This window comes from Bemisia tabaci, chromosome 1, assembly GCF_918797505.1.
Source record: "Bemisia tabaci chromosome 1, PGI_BMITA_v3".
Classification (NCBI taxonomy): domain Eukaryota; kingdom Metazoa; phylum Arthropoda; class Insecta; order Hemiptera; family Aleyrodidae; genus Bemisia; species Bemisia tabaci.
In genome coordinates this window covers 74,547,320-74,564,376 of record NC_092793.1, presented here as the reverse complement: position 1 = coordinate 74,564,376, position 17,057 = coordinate 74,547,320, and the positions used below count along the sequence as shown (strand labels likewise).

Below are 17,057 nucleotides of genomic sequence, written 5' to 3'. Positions count from 1 at the left end.
GTTTTTTGACGAAGGTTTTGACCATCCACGTCCATTTATTGCCAAAAAGTTAAACTCTGGCGTAAGATGAGTCGCTTTTTTAAGCCATTTTAAATAATGATGAAAAACAGGAAAATTCTAAAAAGTTTTTTTTTACTATGAGCGCAAAGTTTGACATCAACGAAAATTGGCCAAAGTGACTCTCTTACATCCCTAATGAACATACTTGAAGGACTTTTTTGTCCTCCGAAGGGATCGGTATGAAACAGCGCTTTGAATGCCGAAAAACCTGCATTTTTCGCCAAAACTGGCCTTCAGACCCATGTTTAGGCCAGTGATAGACCCCGAAATAGATCGAAAATGACCAAACCATTATGCATTCCGTAAAATATAGACCTTCAATGACCAAAAATCGCGGAGTTGAGGAATTTCAGGGTGGGCCCAAAAAAGGCCCTTAACGATACCCCTTCTTTGATGATAAATGTTATGGGAATTTGTCGGGTCGACCATTTTTCAAAGGCAACGAGAGAAGTAGGACAAATCAACCTATTCTCAAAGCTTTAATACTTGTACAAAATACGCCGTTTCACGATTGAAAAATTTAACTACAATTTTTGCCGATGTATGTAGGAATATAACTGTGCAATACTACCACACCTAGAGGAAGAACACCGCATGAGTCTTCAGACGTTGCTAAATTTCCTCTAACAAATTATGAAAAGAAATCTGTGATTATCTTCCACCAATTATTCAGAGAAGTATATTCGCAATCAGATCTAAATTATCCGAAAATTTAAAAGAAAAATATTCATAATTCTTCTTTAAAATAGACATTGAAACTTGGCGAGAGGCTTGGCGAGAAGCTCGAATGTTTATACGGCGTTTTTCCATAGCACGGCAGAATACTGCCGTACTAAGGAAGAACGCCGTGTGAACATTCGAGAGTTGCCAAATTTCCTTCAATAAAATGTTCATTTTTGAGGAGAGTTATGAATATTTTTTCTTAAAATTTTCAGAAGTTTTAGATCAAACTGCAAACAAAATTATCTGAGAAATTGGAAGAACAATATTAACAACTAGTGTTTTTTTCAAATGAAATTTGGCAACGCCTGAAGGTTCATACGGCGTTTTTCCTAAGCACAGCAGAAGAGCTGCCCGAATCATGTTGATTTCACATGTAATCAGATGAAAACTCTGCCACATTTTCAGTTAAAAGCTTGATAAATACAATCTGGGAGCAGGCGTTTCGCTGTGTTGAAATGTAGTTCCGTACTTTTGTCCAGGCGACATTGGCGGATCCAGCAAATTGGCATCATCGTCTTTCCTCCATTTAAACCTATGGAAACGTATCGATTCTTGGGGGGAGCCATGTGCTCCGACAAGAATCGATTTTTTAGTATAGGTTTAAATGGAGGGAATCCGGGGTTGCGAAATCGCTGCTTCTGGCGACCAAGAATCCAGTTGTCTGTAGTTCCGTGCACGGGCTCAGTGCTACGTAATCTTGAGGTATTTTTCTCATGCTTACACATTTTTGATGCGCAACCAAATCCTCAACGAATATTACGAAACATTCGTGGAGAGACTACGATAATCTTCCTCCATTTGATATGCATCGAAACATATTTTATATCATGCATGAAAGATACGAGATGTGAGAAGGAAACGACAATTAAAAAGGATAAAAATATAAAGCAATTAAAAGTTTGTGATTTCACGCATCTAGACTAATTTTTTTGTCAAGTCATAATTAATAGATGAAATAATGCAGAAATTCAAGAAAAATAACTTTCCCTCCACTGTGAAAGTAAACTTCGTGCTGCAGCATTTAAACGTCACCTTGGCTTACCATCAATGGGCATCGTACTTTTCTACTTTTCTACTCCTGCGTTAAAGTCCCCTTGTGATAGACTCGGAACGGTGCGGTGCTGTGTAACACAATGGTTACAAACCGTAGACCCTACACTGCCGTGCTACAGAGAAACGCCGTATGAACCTTCAAGCGTTGCCACATTTCCTTTGATAAAACACGAATTTCCTAGTAGAAGTATGAATATTTTTCTTCCAATTTTTCAAATAATTTTGTTCCCAATTTAACCTAAAGCTCCAGAAAATCTCAAAGATAAATGTTCATAACTTTCCTCAAAAATAAACCTTATATCGAAGGAAATTTGGCAACTCTCGGATGTTCATACGGCGTTCTTCTTTTGCACGGCAGTATACAACACAAACTTATGACATCACCGAGGCCTATCATACATGACGAGTAGAAATTCAAAACCTGGCGAGCGTCATCAGGTTATTGCTAAAATATGCATGTTGCTCCTCAGCGTAAAGTGTCCCGTTTTCATTGGATTTCCATCAGGAAATTTTCTCTAAATTTGGTCTATTAGAAACTGATGCCCCATTATAGGCACCTGATGGCAGTTACCAGGTATTTAATTTCTGCTCTCCGTGTAAAAAAGAAAATTCACACTTCTTCAGCTTCGTGCTGCTCTCACCTGAAAATTTCAGTTTCGTATGGTTCAATAAAAAGATTCTCAGGTTTTGACGTCAGCCAGAAGCTATACTGCCGTACTAAGGAAGAACGCCGTATAAACCCTCAGGCGTTGCCAAATTTCCTCTGCGATATCACGAATTTTTGGGAAAATGTTTAAATATTTTTCTCCCAAATGTTTAGATAATTTTGTTCGCAATTTCACCTACAGTTCCTGAAAATGTCAAGGGAAAATATTCATAACTTTCTTCTTTACTAAACGTTTTATCGGAGGACATTTGGCACCTCTCGAATATTCATACAGCGTTTTTCCTCAGCACGGCAGTATAAAGCACAAATCGTAAAAGGAACGGGGAAACAATTTTTGAAAAGCTCGTTTCCACACCACCTTAGGATAGTCCGATCAGGTAAATGATACGGTACTGCTCCTGGAGGTAGAGCTTTAGGCGCGCTTTTTTTAACGTGGTATCGCCATGAGCCCTAATCCACGGGGGGGGGGGGGGGAATTAAGTACTTACCAATGCTGACGCAACTCCATGCTTCCTCTGCTCCACGCCATTTTTGATTCTGATAAAAAGCAGCTCTGCTCGGAAGACGGAAGTAGTGCCCGCTAAAAACTGCTTAACGATTATAACCCCTATTTACAAATGAGGAGAAATTAAACGGTATCTTACCTTCGGTTGCGGGAACGGCAGCTGCACCTGAAACAGAAAAAAAAAAAAAAAAAAAAAAAAAAAAAAAAATTCGACGATCCGGTACGATGATCCTGGTACGATGATCCCGGTACGATGATCCCGTTACGACGATCCCGTTACGATGACGGCCTCCCCCAACCCGGCTTCAGGCCCCTCCGGCCCCAGGTTCCTTTCCCACCTCCCCCCTTTTTTTTTTTTTCCACTCGTGGCTTGCTGAGATCCTCCGGGGCGTAACGCCCCGGAGCCGCCGTCGCCGGCAGGGGCGCCCGCCGGGACCCCATAAGGGTCCGTTGGGCGTCCCCGCCCCCGACCCCCCGCGAGGGGGGAAAAAGCCCCCCCTTGCGGGGGGGCAAAGACCCCCCTCGCGGGGGGTCGGGGGCAGGGACGCCCAACGGACCCACGGGGTCCCGGCGGGCGCCCCTGCCGGCGACGGCGGACCCGGGACGTAACGCCCCGGAGGATCTCAGCAAGCCAGTCGCGGAAAAAAAAAAAAAAAAAAAAAAAAAATCCTACTCCTCCCCCCGTGATTCTACTCCGCGGCCCTTCCCCCTTGGAAACCCCACTCCGCGATCCTACTTAAACCCCACGGACATCCCCCCTCTCCCCGGGAACCCCCCTTAGGAAACCCTACCCCGCGATGCCGCACCCAACCCTACGGACCCCCCCCCCTCTCCGGGACTCTCCCCCCTGGGAATCCTAGTTCCGCGATACTTCCCAACCCTACGAACCCCCTTCCCTGGGAACCTCCCCCTCAGCGATCCCTCCCCCAAGCCCGAATCTTCAGCCGCATCTGAAACAAACAAGGCAAATCATGAATTATTAGTATGATTAGAAACAGGTGACAAAACTGGCTTCTACATTTCTATCTAATCCCTCATCCACGTAGTTAAAAGTTCTGTTCTATGATCATTAGTGGCACGGCGTGAATTGCGATATATCGATTTTTATGTCATTTAAACCTATGGAAAATGATCGATAAACAGGGTGTTCCAGCGGACACCTTAATAATAGATTCTTTACCATAGGTTTAAATGGCATAACAATCGATATATCGCAATTAACGCCACGCCACTGATTATTACGCTGGACTTATAAATGCTAAAGGGAACTATTTGCATGCAACATACTTCCTTTTAGCGTGCATAGGTCCATGATCCATTTGTCCATTTATTTCTTGTCAAAATTTTAGTCAAGGCACCATGCCTAAATTCAGATATCAAAGTTTAGGTATTACTTTTTCAAGTTTAAAATGCAGTTCCGTGATGCTTTTGGACTATATCATGCAGCGTTAGTTGCAGAAAGGTGGGAAAATAGTGCTGGGTCCACACTATTTTGTGAGGGAAACGAGGCCAAATAGAACTTTTGATTTCTATTTTTTCGAACTTTTTGGCCTTGTTTTCCCAGCAAAATTGTGTGGACGCAGCACTACTGTACCATTTGGCTTATCTACTACCTATTTTATTATTAACATGCCGTCCCCTTCTGATGTAAGGGCACATCTCAATTTCCATGTGAGCTCTATTTCGCATATAAAACCATGCTTTCTGGGGCTCATACGGAAATTGCGGTACTCCCTTACGTCAGATAAGCGACAATGCGTCCGGCGTCCGGGCTACGTGGGTTTATGGTTTTGTTCCTCTCGTTAATTTCAAGTTTGCATTCAGCTGTAGAGTAACTGAACTGTATAACGCAAAAAGAAACTAATATTTCTGGCTCATTTAGAAAAAATTCATGGCATTTATGTCTATGCTATACAATAAACCGAAAATGATAATTCCTTTCTACATGATTCAGTCCAATTACTTTCAGTTGAATGCGGTATTGTTCGATAGTAGGTATCACACGAGAACTATGCATAACTTATAGGAATTGCAAATACTTTTTATCTCTTTCAGCAACTGAGGGCATTTAAGTTATGGATGGATACGATAGAACAAATAGGTACACATTTTGGAGGGCACTACTTCCGTCTTCAATGGCTCATCATGCGGAGCATTTTCTTCGTTTTTTGCAGACCTGAAACAAACTAAGAATAAAACAAGCAGTGAACTCCAACACAATGTGTTGATAAGGCGCGTCATTAACTCGCACATATCAACCCTTTAGTTTTCATTTACAGAGATTTCAAAAAAGGCAAGCAGCACAACAGGAGAATTCACGATACAACACTACAAGGTCAACGACGCACCTTGACGAGACCGTGTATTGTGAATCTAGAAAGCTATTCGAACAAATTTAAGTTTTTTGATCCGCCTCAAGCAAAATTTTATCAGATTCTTGAGGAAAAGTGCTACGGAAAAATTTAAGCGAAGAAAGGAAAAATTCTGTCGAATTCCTAGAAGATAAAGTCGATTTAAAGGTATTTTGGGGTTAAAATACCCAAATCACCGGTATTATAAATCCCGTTATATTATTGAAAGAAATTGACTCGATATAAATGCAATTGTATTAAATATGTCTTGATTTTGTTATTTAAAGTCTTTTCATGCAAAGAAGCTCAACCATGTCCATGCTTTATTCATTCATGAATTGAAAGTAAGCAATCCACATCCCGAAAATCTACCGATTTGCCGTAAAAAATCGCAGAAACTTGATATACCAGGTCGATGTACCCACTCTTTGAATTTACCGATCAATTTAGTGAGTGCACGTAGGTATGTGAAAGTCAAAATGCTATAGTCACTTTGGGTGCATTCATTTTTCATGAAACAATTGTAAGTAATTTCAATCCCGAAAAAACCATAAATTTTCCGTATAAAATCGAAAAAATCAAATATGTCGACTCCCTGACGTGAAAATTGAATTCTACGTGTGAAAATACTTATGTATCGATATGCTGAACAGAATGCCCGCCTCTCCTCGTAATGTACAAACCGTTCCTATACTCATCTTAAAATTGTTCTCAGAGCTTTGTGTTATTATCAGCTTCCATTTAAACCCCGGTTTGATGGCCGAATCGGCTGCCCAAAAGCAAGCCATTTTGAAGGGCTCTATGAGAAATTCGTGATATTATCAGCTCTCAGGAAATCACCTCATGGGTAAAATTGCTGATATAAATCGAGTGCTTAAAATAATCGTATTCAAGAAACTAAGGCATTAAACTATGGAGTCAATTTCGTTTTAATAATATAACGGGATTTACTTGTCTTCAGGTCAAAACTCATACAAGGAAGCCCCTTGCAAGAGGCTAATTTTTTGTAATTTCACTCAATTTTTTCTCCTTTTTATAATTGAATTGCTTGTCACATTCTGAGGTCAATCATATTAAATTGTAATTTATACATTTCTTTTTTTCCCCCTTCATTTTATTTTTTGTTTGGAGAAGTTTTGTTGATTTCTTCGGATTTCGAATACTGTAACTTCTCTTCTATTTGGCCGATTTTTATGAATGAGACCTCTTTTAATTCGTGTTTTAACGGAGAGTAAGGAAAAAAATGCTTAAAAACTCGCGAAACAATTTTTTTTGAAAATTGGACGAATCCTAGCGTGACGGTGAAATGGTTAATGAAGCGTAAGTACAGTCGAACCTCGATAACTCGAACCTCGATAACTCGAAAACCTCAATAACTCGAAGAAAATGTCCGTTCCCTTCCGCAGAAGGCCAAAATCCTCGATAACTCGAAAAATTTGTTCCGTTAACTCGAAGACATTTGAGGCTCATTTGTACCTCAGTAACTCGAAGGAATCGGCGGTTTACCTCTATAACTCGAAGGCAACTACCATATGTCAAATATGTACCTCAGTAACTCGAAGGAATTGGAGAAAAACCTCTATAACTCGAAGGATGCCGGTGGTGCCAAATAAGCAGGCAAAGAGCATACTTACTACCATTGTCCTACCCCGATCGGACGTGGGGTTAAATATTAGTTCCTACTTTCATTCCCCAATATTCCCTTATTATGATAACGTAAAACAAATAACGGTTTTTTTTTCTAAATTGACCTAGCACCAACCTCGAACCTCCAACCTCGATAACTCGAATTTTTCATCTCCAAACCTCGTTAACTCGAAACCTCGATAATCTCGAAACCTCAATAACTCGAATTTTTCATCGCTTCCTTCAGCTTCGAGTTATCGAGGTTCGACTGTAATTGGGCGAGGGGCTGAGGATCCCGGCATCGCTTGGCAACCGTCATTAGCTATTGTTCGTCGAGACGCCGACGCAGTGAGCAGGAGCGTGGGAAAGAGAGGGGTAAGTGGATTCCTGTATGAGCCACGTTTAGCTAATGGTCTAATGAGTCTCGAGGCTCATCACAGATTGCACTTACACAGATTGCACTGTGAAAATATACATTTTATCAGCTGACACTGACAATGTTGTCAGATGAACAGCACTATCAGAGCACGGGTACCAACTTTTGGAAATTATAACCGAGGTTACAGATCTGTCAAAGCAACGTTTTGAACAAAACGGAGGAGTTAAATTCTCATTTCGAGAGTGCCGACCTGCTCAGCCATCCTCGAATCAATTCGCTTGATTCTGCTTATATATGCATAATTTAAATCAGCGCGTCGCATTCTTAGGCTTTTTTTGAAAAAACCAAGTAACGTAGACTCTTGGTATTCACTGCACATAAACTAATGAGCCCCAGAATGAGAAACAACTTTAAATCATAATTATTGATGGATAAATAAACTTTTTACACGCTTTGGAAAATCTCAGAAGTTCGCGGTAGTCACTTTTCGGTAAGGAACTAAGGGACTCGGTTATTGTATCGAGCAGGGTTCGAAACGATCGCAAAGGCGGTATACTACGTATACGCGCCAAAAAGAAAGATTAGTTGGAGCTTAACTTAACTTGAAAATAAAAGTTTAGTGGAAGATTTATTTTAAATAGAAGTTGTGTTTTTATATAAAGAAATTTGATAAATATTTTTGTTTGTTTGAATACTATCCCCTTTTCTGTTGTTTTTAATATGATGATCCTTCGGGCTTTTTGTTCATGTAAATCAATTTGATGGAGCTGATACCTACCCATCTCTTATTCTAATACAAAATTAATTATTTATTTGGAATGTAATGTAGCTAATTTCTACTTTTGTCTTTTCTTTCGCTATTTGTTGTGTCGTCGCTTGGGTGCGGGCCGATTGTTGAAATTGAAAGACAAGGCGATAGACAAAGAAGACATAGGGAGTATGGAGCTATCCTATTGGTTGAAACGGGTGGTTCCTTTAGACGAAGGGAGAAAATAATGGACTAATTATCGGGTCCCTCGTAGGTTGCTGTTACTTAGTCTATTACCTACCTCTTTTGTCCAATGCAACCGCCCGCTATCACCAATAGGATCCCTCTATATTTCTTTTGTCTTCTTTGGCTATAGCTTTGTCTATATCAATTTCAATAATCGGCCCGCTGACAGAAGAGCGTAACTACAGATTGAGATGAGCCCGGAAAAGCATTGAATTGTGTGGAAGACAGGGTTCATTGCAAAGTGTAGCTACGCCCTTATGTCAGGTAGGCGACGATGTGAGCTACTAATAAAAGTCATTTTAAAGTGATTATAAATGATAAAAAAGTGATAAGTAATTAGAAACGACTCAGTGTTTCCTGCTTAATCCTACGAAAATCTATGTTAATATTTGCAACACTAAATATTATTAATATTAAATTCAATGATCAAATGCGAGTAAAACAGCTTCCGCTGTGAGTGCTTCGTTTCTTGCCGATCTGAAAAAAAAGATAAACAAAAGAAAATTAGGTAGTTTGAGGTTTACGGAATATAAAACGGAAACTAAGCTGAACAGTTTGAAAAACTGTTTTTCCTACTGGTCTGAAACTATGCAAATAGAGGAAAAGTAGTTTAAAGTATGCAAGAAAAAACACTAAATAAAACAAGGTGAAAAAATTTTGGAGGGTATGGATTCGATCGACATGAATCGATCGAAAAATGAAAACGTGAATCGATCGACGTGAATCGATTGACACCGATTCGATCGATACCGATTCGATCGACAAATTATTAAAAAACCAGTGTCGACTCGATCGACATGAATCGATCGACCTGAATCAATTGACACCGATTCGATCGACAGTTAATTTAAAAACACCCGTGTCGATTCGATCGACATGAGTGGGTCGAAAAATAAAAACGTGAATCGATCGACATTGATTCGATCGACTCACGGGTTTGTCGATCGACTCACGGGTTTGTCGATCGACTCACGGGTTTGTCGATCGACTCACGGCTTTTGTCGATCGATTCACGGGTTTGTCGATCGATTCAAGGGTTTGTCGATCGATTCACGGTTGTCGATTGAATCGGTGTCGATCGATTCACGTTTTTATTTTTCGATCCACTCATGTCGATCGAATCGATACGGGTGTTTTTAAATTAACTGTCGATCGAATCGGTGTCGATTGATTCATGTCGATCGATTCACGTTTTCATTTTTCGATTGATTCGTGTCGATCGAGTCGACACTGGTTTTTTAATAATTTGTCCATCGATTCACGTTTTCATTTTTCGATCATACCCTCCAACAATTTTTACTGTGTTCGTTCATATTCATCTGATAAAAAAATAAATGAAAGTAAAACACAGAGAGCAAAACTAGTGTCTTATTCGAGAGAGTAATAAAAACGCAGTCAATCAATTTTCCTTGTAATTAAAATGCTGAAAATTATCTAACCGCATCTCTCGTCAATTCAGAAAAGATACATACAAATGAGAAAGAAAAGCTGACGTGAAGCTTTTGAGGAGGGGAAAAAAATCTGGCTTAAAAAAAAAGTTTAACAGTTAACAGTCTTTACAGTTTAGGAACTTTATTTTAGATTTTTAAAATTAAAAGGTTTTGATTTCAAAAATTTTAACTTTTACATTTTAGAATTAAAATTTTTACTTTTTAAATTTTATAATTTTTATTTTTCAATTTGATTTTTATGTTAATGTTTTACATCATTTCTTCCATTTTTTCAGACTCAATAGATCAATAGTGTATATATACTATAAATATTAAAGTAGTAGGCATATAATGAGTAGTATGGTAGGCAAATAAGTATAGTAAATACAGTAAGTAAGTAAGTAAGTAAGTAAGTAAAGTATAAGTAGTAGTAAGTATATAGTTGCGAAGTAATAATATATATGTATTATTGACCTATTGAGTATGAATATATTGGAAAAATGATATGTAGCATTAAGGTGATTCGATGGACGCCATATTCTGTGTCAGAACGGCATGCGATATATCGCATCAATTGGTTCCATTATTTCAGCTACTCGTCATTTTTCTCCAATTTTGAGATCGCAATTCTGTTGTCAGGAGACTAAAGCACTCACTTACCAATTTTAACAAAGAAATTCAACGTAATAAAGGCGTGGTTTTTTCAGAGAGAAAACATCGCATTCGATACTGATATCGAAACTGCACTCGAATGCGATGTTTTCTCTCTGAAAAAAACACGCATTTATTACGTTGAATTTCTTTGTTAAAATTGGTAAGTGAGTGCTTTAGTCTCCTGACAACAGAATTGCGATCTCAAAATTGGAGAAAAATGACGAGTAGCTGAAATAATGGAACCAATTGATGCGATATATCGCATGCCGTTCTGACACAAAATATGGCGTCCATCGAATCACCTTAAGATAAAAATAAAATTGAAAACCAAAAAGTTTTAAAATTTATAAAGTAAAAATTGAAATCTAAAATTTACAATTTAAAAAATTTGAAATTTAAAAATTAAAAAATAAATTTTTGAATTGTAGAGCATATAAATATTAAACTATAAATTTTCTATTAGTAGAAGTTAAGAATAAGCTATTATACGCAGTGTACTCACGGATTAGAACCTGTAGTGTAAGCGACCACTACAACACAACACAACACTACCGACTGACCGACTGACTGACTGACCCACTGACCTGCTCACCCATGAAATTACTTCGCTTGCTGAAACCAAACTGACTGAAATTTAGGGTTGGGTTTGCCCTTTTATAATCTCGTAAACTACTGGCCTGAAGCCACCACAAACAATCCCACCCCCCCCCCCCTGGCTGACCCTTCTCGCAATTAGGATGAATTCCAGAAACTTCTTCTTTGTTTTCCAATGGCGGAAAATCCGAGCTTTGCGGGATTTCAGGAAGGGGTGCATTCCATCACTTTCGGATGCGGCCAGGCGGGGTCCTTTGTTTCACTGAGATGGATTATGGACCTTACGCGTCACTGTAATCAGGACATAGAAATCCCCTGTTTTGTTTCTTTGGCGGTCCGGTCAAGGAACCTCCGGGCTGCAAAACAATGGGAGAGGGGGGGGACCGTAAACAGGAGGAAGAACACGGAAATAAATTATTTCGGAAACACATCCGTTACAGTGAAAAAGCAAAAAAATACTGAACTACAAAGAGAGAGAGGGGGGGGCGGGTGGCAAAGTCCAGAGAAAGTCTCTAAGTGGGTCGAATTTGGAAAAAGGAACCATCGCAATTACAGTGTTGTAAAAAGATTGCTTCTTCATAATTATCAAAGAAATCTCCCAGAATAACAAATAGTTCTGGCTTCTCACGAAACAATTGTTAGTTTTGAAGGAAAATACTGAAGGTAAGTTCTAACACTGTACATAGATTATAAGTAATTTTAAACGTACAGAAGAAGGTGCACGATCTTGAAAACACTGTAATCGCGCTGGTTCCGTTTTGCTAAATGCCATCCAAGTGAATTGCGTAGTTCCACAAACAAAAGCGGGCGTATCACGATAATATTAATATTATGTCTTGGTGAGGTATGGTATGAATATTTTTCCTTGAAATATTTAGATAGTTTTGATGAAATCGCGATTAAAATATAAACATAAACAGGGGGGGGGGGGTGGCCACAAATCCCCCGCGAAATTCCCGTTTTATCTCACAAATTTTGGCAACGTCCGAGGGCTCGTAGGACGTTCTTTCGCAATACAGAGTTCGGACTGACGGGATTTGAGTGTTGACTTCAAACATTTTTTCTGCCGATTGATTTTTCTGGCTATCAATGAGAGGTATTCTACAGCTGGGCCTGCTCTCCCTAAATCAGGGTGTCTACAGGTCCGGAAAACCTGGAGATTACTCTTTTTTTAGGGTGGCTCCAGTGGCGTGGTGTGCTTTGCGATATATCGATTGTTATGCCATTTAAACCTATGGAAAATGATCGATGAACAGGGTGTTCGCTACGAACACCATAATAATCGATTCTTTACCATACGTTTGAATTGCAAAACAATCGATACATCGCAATTCACGCCACGCCACTGCGTGGCTCGGAAGCTATCGTAATGCGTGTTTTTTTTAAAGAAAGCCTGGAAAGTATGAAATCTCTTGCGCACTAATTCTTTGTCTTGCATCAACGCACGTTTTGCTTTCCTTCTCAATCGTTAAAATCTCCTAGTAATTCTGTCGCGCTAAGGAAGAACGCCGTATGAGCATTCGGAACTTCCCAAATTTCCTTCAGTAAAATGTTCATTTTTGAGAAAAGTTATGAACATTTTTTCTTGAAATTTTCAGGAGCTTTAGGTGAAATTGCTAATAACATAATCTGAAAAATTGGAAGAAAAATATTCATACATTTACTAGGAAATTCGTGTTTTATCAAAGGAAATATGGGATCGCCTAAAGGTTCATACGGCGTTTTTCCATAGCACGCATTGGCGATGCATCGCATCGCATCGCTAGCAGTATAGGATCTATGGTTTGTAACCATTGTGTTACACTGCACCGTTCCGAGTCTATCACAAGGGGACTTTAACGCGGGAGTAGAAAAGCAGAAAAGCAGGAAACTTTAGGTGAAATTGCGAACAACATAATCTGAAAAATTGGGAGAAAACTATATAAGTTTACCAGGAAATTCGTGTTTAATAAATGAAAATTTGGCAACGTCTGAAGGTTCATACAGTGTTTCTCCTTTGCACGGCAGAATTTGCCATACATATGTGCCGGTATTAATTTTTCTAAGATCATGCACCTACAGACGACCCATTCTCTTACGAGTTCTTGGAATGATGAAGAAAAAAGTGATGCGCCACAGCGGGAGATAAATACATAAATAGATAAAACATGCATAAAATTCCTACTAATGTTGCCACTGCGTGTGAAAAATAAAGGTTTCTGAACTCTCGGAATGTTATTGACGAGGAGCAGCCTCCGAATTCTAAAATACTGGGTTTTCCGTGAATTCCGGCAATGAAATATGGCAACACCGGCTTTTAGGGGGGGCTTTGAATCCAAAAAAGTTTTTTGACGAAGGTTTTGACCATCCACGTCCATTTATTGCCAAAAAAGTTAAACTCTGGCGTAAGATGAGTCGCTTTTTTAAGCCATTTTAAATAATGATGAAAAACAGGAAAATTCTAAAAAGTTTTTTTTTAACTATGAGCGCAAAGTTTGACATCAACGAAAATTGGCCAAAGTGACTCTCTTACATCCCTAATGAACATACTTGAAGGACTTTTTTGTCCTCCGAAGGGATCGGTATGAAACAGCGCTTTGAATGCCGAAAAACCTGCATTTTTCGCCAAAACTGGCCTTCAGACCCATGTTTAGGCCAGTGATAGACCCCGAAATAGATCGAAAATGACCAAACCATTATGCATTCCGTAAAATATAGACCTTCAATGACCAAAAAATCGCGGAGTTGAGGAATTTCAGGGTGGGCCCAAAAAAGGCCCTTAACGATACCTCTCCTTTTTCCTTTTTTCTTACGAAACAAGGGTTGCATGTGTATTCGTAGTGGTTTTTCACGAGTAACCATATCAGGTTATTCAGATATCGGAACTTGGCTGTTTTGAAATCGCTTTCAAATGCGGCGTGATACCTCACGCATTCCGGAGAGTACAAATAGTCGTATCATTGCGCCGTAAGAATGTGAAGGAAGATTTAAATGGAGATAGCCTCCATGCACGCTGGGCCTGTCGATTTCCTCTGAAATTATTGCAGTGGTGAATGCATAGCTGAAGTGCGCTTCAGCTAGAACTGTATTTAGCAAATGGGTGGTTTTTCTACGAGGATTATAATCAAACAAGATGTTAGAAATGAAAACAAAAGAATATGAACTATGCAAAACGATTATTCCGATAACGGAACTTGGCTGTTTTGAAAACGCCTTCAAATGCGGCGTGATACCTCACGCATTCCGGAGAGTTCAAGTAGTTGTATCATTGCGCCTTAGAAATGCGACGGATGATCACAAGTGAAACAGCCTTCATGCACGCTGGCCTTTTCGATTTCCGTTAACATTTTTGCAGTCATGAATGTTCTTATGTGCGCTTCAGTCTTACAAATACACTGACCGTGTATTTTGGCCTATATTTGTAGTGGTGCTTCAAAGACGGCGAAACTACCAGACCACTTATCTCGTTTGCTGTGTTTGAAAATCTTCGCTCCCATTTTATTTTTTAGGAGGAGAACAAAATCAATCTCAATTCGTGAAATTCTCACAGAGTTTTCCTGGCATTGAGAGGAAAAAATATGGAAGTTTTCAAGAATTGACGTTGATCAGTTATCTATTTAAAAAATGAAGTATGACAGGAAGTCTACAACGTCGCCAACCGAGATACGTGGTCTGGTAGTTCCATCATCGATGTAAATATGATACTTCAAAATCTATCTAAATCTATGTGTTTAAATACGGGTTGATCTGACCCAACTTGAGACTTTGCGCAAAAAAAAAGTCTTGCGCATCTTAGGATAAAACAAATAATCTCATGGACTTTTAACAGTGGGTGCCAATTATTAGACTACACGCGTCTTTTAACAGGCATAAACTTTAATAAGTCCCAGGGTTAGTTGGTAGAGCCTTAAAATCAAAGAAAATTACACTCAAGCAGTTAGTAGCATCGATTGACTGAAACAGCAAGTGTATCATCAAATCATAGCAATATTCTTGATGGTAGCATTTATCTAAGAAAGTTAATTGCGACTAAGTGGCTATGTCGGCTCCGTATTTAGTCTTTGTTGCATGATGCCTACTCTCTGAATTCACGGCGCCGAAATTACATTATTGCATTGAAAAAATGTTCAGATTTCTGAGGTAGGATGTTCCTTATCTTATCTACTTTTTACACGAAAAGTTTACACTGAAAATCATCAAGGCTGATTGAAAAAAAATTGATAGAGAACTGAAGTTTCGTAACATCACACCTACAATAAATTTAACTTTGATTGCAACCTTTTCTTTAAAAAGTTCTTCTCAGCTCCATCGTAAGGAGAATGATTTAAGAGGATTTTTATTTATAATCATGGTTTTAGGACACCGTATGCCCCTTCCATTCATTATGTGGAATTTTCGTAGTAATGGGCTGGAAATGAGTATACCACGAAAGTGGAATTATTGCTGATGCTAATCAGGGACACTCATCTCCAAAGGGAAGTTAATGATGCAGATGAAGGCCGAAACACGAGGTTGCGGGTGATCATGCAATATCGCTTATCAGTATCCCGCCTCCATAGGTTGTGAAAAGTGTCTATGTGACTTTTCGAGTGCCCAATAAATTTACGGACCGGGTCCATCAGTTTTGTTTTGTTTCTTTTCACAATCTTCATTCAATCCCTGTTAAACTTTTAGGGGAAATAAAGTGATGGTGAAATAATGCAATGCTTGTTCCGGAAAAATTCCAAATGACATTTTTTTCAAGCGCTCTCCTATTTGATTCTAGCTTTCATTTTCTACGGACAGACCTTTCGTCGAGTGACTGGTCAGTGTCAGGTAAGAGTGATGTTTGGAGAATGGTACTTTCAAAGCAAGCAGTGACCTGATACACAATTAAAGAGGAAAAACACACCTGTTATACATTGATGGTGAAACTGCGAAAATACATACCTCGGTTTGTACGTATGTATGTGCCGCTTTTATAGCGCTCTTTGGCGCTCTGCGACCCCTAGCCGCCAAAGTCCCTATTCTCCCAAAGCCCTTCAGGGAGTTGGCAAATCCTCGTTTCTTCTAAAACCCCCTGTCGCCACCCTTTCACTGGGCGTCCCCTTCGTCTACTCCCAGGAGAGACCCAATCAAGCAACTTCTTTGGCAGCCTTTCGTCCGTCATTCTATTGACATATTCATATCTCGGTTTCAATGTTTTAAAATTTCCGCTCATATTTCATTTTCTGAAAGGAAACCCAACCAACGTTATGGCTTGAAATTTTCATAAATATTCATCCCCAGAGAATAAAAAATATCAACGTTTTCAAGAAATGACGTTTGGTACTTTGCCACGTAGAAAATAAAGTATGACATGATTTTTGTGACGCCGCGCCGCGCCTCAAACCGAGATACGCATTTCTGCAGTTTCATCAGCAGTGGGTCTTCTTTAGTCAAAATTTCATGTAATATACATGCGCATTGACAATTTCTCATTCTAACTCGCCGAATTTTTTTTCTCCTGTGCAACTAGTTTGTGCTCAGGAAAGGATACATTCCTCTCCTAAGCACCAACTAGTTGCTCGGAAGAGAAAACATTTCCCTGCTCTGCATTGAGTAGTTTTTTTCGAGAGAAATGTTTTCGCTCCCGAGCAACTAGCTCGTGCTTACAGAGGAGTCCAAGCATTAACTAGCTGCTCAGGAGAGAAAATAGCTGCACCGAATAGTTGCTCAGGAGAAAAAAAAGCTCGCTGTTTCGCACTGAGTAGGTGCATAGGGGAGATATGTTTTCTCTTCTAATCATGGACTGGTTACTTCTTGGTACCCAGGTTCCTACCAGGGAACCGATGGTTCAAACCACACGACGAGCGTTTCTACTCCAGATATAGAACTGCTGGAATTAAGCTGCTATGGAAGAACCAGTGACAGTGGTTCTTTATTGCAAAATGTAATCCAATGGGACCTGCACGATAAAAGATTAAAACTTAAATAGTCTCATTTGTGATCTGAAGCATGGAAAACGTCTCGCTCATCAAATAGACGGATGAACTGTGTCTCACTGAATACATCATCAGTTTC

At 39.4% G+C, this 17,057-nt stretch overlaps 1 protein-coding gene across 1 annotated transcript in view; it reads left to right on the top strand.

Annotated features, from left to right (window-relative positions):
• The first annotated feature begins 15,756 nt into the window (after positions 1-15,756).
• The window catches only part of LOC109033102 (uncharacterized), a 54,122-nt gene continuing 52,821 nt past the window's right edge, over positions 15,757-17,057 (top strand). Inside the window, exon 1 of the mRNA XM_019045538.2 lies at positions 15,757-15,830. The gene's annotated coding sequence lies outside the window, so the exon portion shown is untranslated. The remainder of the gene's footprint in view (positions 15,831-17,057) is intronic.